The sequence below is a fragment of the Pituophis catenifer genome, unplaced genomic scaffold, assembly GCF_029215685.1.
Source record: "Pituophis catenifer annectens isolate HBS135680 unplaced genomic scaffold, rPitCat1.0.hap2 SCAF_8, whole genome shotgun sequence".
Lineage (NCBI taxonomy): Eukaryota > Metazoa > Chordata > Lepidosauria > Squamata > Colubridae > Pituophis > Pituophis catenifer.
In genome coordinates this window covers 64,888,439-64,892,303 of record NW_027256888.1, presented here as the reverse complement: position 1 = coordinate 64,892,303, position 3,865 = coordinate 64,888,439, and the positions used below count along the sequence as shown (strand labels likewise).

Genomic DNA, 3,865 nt, shown 5'->3' with positions numbered 1-3,865 from the left:
ATAATTGGACTGACACTGAGTGACCAGCAACTTGTCCACATTCGTGGCGAAGAGTCTGCTGCTAGGTGTTGGACCAAGTTGAAGAGACTATATGTTCGTGACACTGTGGGTGCTCATATAAATCTCACATGGAAATTGTTTAAGCAACATCTTCTTAAGAGAATTTGGGATGGCGATAAGAGCATTATTGACCCTTTTTGAACAGCACTCTTAAAAATTCAAGAAATGAAGAAAGGAGATTTTGTGCAGATGAAGTTATGTTTGCCAAATGTATTCTTCACCATTTCAAATTTAACACTAACCCAAGCTAAACAAAGTAAAAGACATGTTAACACATCTTTAAATTTCGCATGTCTGCTGGATGTCACTCTAAGATTGCACAGTTATATTTAAAATACTGAAAATGGAGTAAAGAAAACCTGATTTTCTGGTATCAAAAGTTCTATGGGTTTTTATCTTTCTTTCCAACCCCCTACCCCATCTCCAGGGAGAAAATATAATTAGAGAAAGACAATCAACTTAAATAGGTTTGGAAAATGCAATACTGAAGCTATGCTTCATTACCCCACCCCACCCTCTTCTTATCTCCCATTGTCTTAGGATAAGATGTGTAAGGTTACCTAACATCTTCAGGAATCTCTGCTGATCAGAAGGAGGAAATTTTCAATGTAAGATAGGCACTGATTTGGCAAAATAAGGTCATGTGGTGATTTGTTTGACAAGGGCCAATTCCCAAACCATTTTCCTACAGAAAAATTCCCAAGCAAAGTCCTACAAAGAGTTGTCTGGTAAAGAATCAGCCTGGTGTTTTGTTTTGTTTTTTTAAAACAGCATTTTGAAAAAAAGTAATGTTTGGAAGAATACAACTTTCCCTAAAATGGACCTTCGTGCTAATCATTCTTATTGAAATGTTGACATTAGGTTCAAATCACTACCAGTCCAATTGCACGTTGGTAGATAATATCTGAAAACAACTTCCTTATGGCACAAGACACTGGGATTCCGAGATTCAATGCAGGGATACCCCGCAGGTAGGGGAGTTAAGATGCAGCAATCAATTCTGGCTTTGGTTTGACTCTGATGGGCGATTTTTCTGAAATCCTTTCTGGGAGAGGTTCTGAGGGAACCTCTGGAAGAGCAATCTGCTCCTGAGTGATGGCATCTAATTCAGCTAAAATAGCATCTCTTCATCCTCTGTAGTGAAGCTTCCAGACAATATCTCATCTATTTGCCTCTGGTACTCTACAGCCTCCTGGGTTTCATCCATGATTCTTTCCACCTCTTCTATTGACGTAACTTGGTGCATTCTATTTAAACATTCATTGCCAATTTTGAGACCCTCAATCACTTTATCTCAATCAGTGTGAGTTCAATATCAGGGACCATGCACTCTAAATTGCTAATTTGGTTTTCAGTTTTGTCTAACAATTGCTCTTGATAATGCTTCTTCTTTAGCAGAAGCTTGGCTTTCTCTTTCTTGCCATTTTTTAGTAGTTGACGAGCAACAATCCTCTCTCAGCTGTAATGAAATCTTTTTCTGATATTGTTTTAATTTGTTTTGTTGCGTGAATCACTGCAGCTGTTCATTTAATAACACAGCTATTAAGTGAATCTGGCTTCCCCATTGATGCGCACGCTGAAGGACCTGGTCCGAGCGCCACTCCTCCAGATGAAGACCTTCCTCCAGGTCCCCTGGAATAGCGGTGTTAGGCAGGAGTGCAGCTACAGGGGCATCCACGGATGGTACTTGAAGAAGAGCCGCCAAGTCCAGAGCTATGCTGAAATATTTGCGGTCAGTAGTGGACGGAACCGGGGCTGACCCAGGTGAAGACCATTGCCTCCTGACTATGTGACTACATCACATGACCCTGGGACACTGCAACCGTCATAGATATGAATCAGTTGCCAAGCATCTGAACTTTGATCATATGACCACAGGAATGTTGCAATGATTGTAACTTAAGTGTGAAAAATGGTATTTAGGCACTTTTTTTAGTGATGATGTAACTTCAAACTGCCATTAAATGAAATGTTGTAATGAACTGTAGTTTATTCAGCACCAATTATTCTTTCCTTAAAGATAGCCCAAAAGTAAAATATATATTGTACTGTGTTTGGTCCTAGCTGTGGAAGATCTGATCTAAATTAAGCCATGAGAAAATATCGAAGACCTATTTTAAAATAAGGGAATAGTAGGAAAAGAGGCTTAGATCTAGTGGATAGCTCTAAATTCATATTACCTAGTTCTCTGTATCCCATATAATACTTTTTCGCACCTTCTTTCCACTTTCCTTTTCCAAGACAAGTCTAGCTTTAGAGCAGCACTTCTCTATTCTGTAGACATTATTTGAGATACACCCTGATTGGCTTCTTAAATCTAGTATCCTTAAAGTCCTTTAGTGAACCTTGCTTTTAATCATCCAATCTTAGAACATTTACTTCACTGAATCTATGACACTTTTTTTTTCTCTTTCTCTTTAAGCAAATCAATTTTGGCACTTTGGCATTAATATTAGCTGTTTATAATTTTGGTCTTTGCTCTAAATGATAAAAAAAAATGTATTTGCTCTTTCTGTTTTGTTTTCAGGGATTGAAGAGAGTAGCTGGCACACACAATGTGACTGCAATTAGGAAACTATTACAGGCAGGGAAAGTGCACATTTATCTTTTAAAGTTCATTTCACTTCAATAATATTCCAGTAACTTAGTCCCAGTCTGCTTTCTTAAGTGTTTTAAGGATTGTCTGCTCAATAGATCACCTTCCTTACCAACTAGGCGGTGAATCAGTCACTGAATTGAGGATAGGAGGTCACAGTTAATCAAATAAAAAACCAATATTAGGTAGCAACATTAATGAACTTCACCCAAATTGAACTAAGTAGGAATTTCTGGTAGTATCTTCTTTTCAGTAATTCCAACCGCAAACATAATTGTTGCTTCCAATAATTTTTCCGGCTCCTGCATATAAGTTGGAGGAAATATTTGAAAATAAAATATAGGATGCTGCAGATTAGTGACCTGGTGGAAGTGTAATTATCCTGTTTCCCCCAAAATAAGACATCCCCTGATAATAAGCCCAATCGGGCTTTTGAGTGCATGGCAATAAGGCCAAGTGCTTATTTCAGGGTTCAAAAAAATGTAAGACAGGGTCTTATTTTTGGGGAAACATGGTAGATGTTTTGTTGGTACCTATCTTAAGACTCATTTTATAAAATAATCCTTATGATTGTTTTAAAATTTTAAAGGTAGCAGAGTCTCATCCTGAATTCAAAAGCTGGTTTTCTCACATGTTTCTCCCCAACCATAATGCTATTCTCTCTCTCTAAACAAAATCTGCCACCAATTCAATTTCTGTGTCCCCAGAGGACTTCAGAAAAACAATCCCTTCTCAGCCCCGGGGAAATTGCATGTGAACAGTAAACAGTTTTTCTTTTTAATATTATTCAAACCACTTTAACAATACAACTGCCTAACAGAGAAACCACCTTTTGGTATTGACGTGGAAAAGAGAGGAAAAACCTATTAGAAATCCAATGGCTTATCTTTAAAGCACCGGTTTGCATTGTAGCACCAGCATTCAGCTTCTGGTGATACCTTTGAAGCCAATCCCCCTGCTGTAGTCTTAAAAGCACAATAGTTATTAAAAACAGTACGTGTAAAAGACGCTGATCACTTCCTATGGCTAAACCCAAACTCTTCCCTCTCTGCTTCTCCACCACCTGCTCCTTCTGCTATTTGAACTTTGCCTTTGCCCCTGACCAGTCTTGCTACTGATCTTGTAATCCTGTCCCCATGATATGCTTTATTCGTTGGCTGTACTGCTACTCATTCTTTTCCATGGTTCCCTTGGGTGGCTAGGTGGCTA

At 38.5% G+C, this 3,865-nt stretch overlaps 1 pseudogene; it reads right to left on the bottom strand.

Moving 5' to 3' along the window:
* Positions 1–1,008: 1,008 nt before the first annotated feature.
* Positions 1,009–1,570, bottom strand: LOC139320726 (charged multivesicular body protein 6 pseudogene; annotated as a pseudogene).
* Between the last annotated feature and the right edge of the window lie 2,295 nt (positions 1,571–3,865).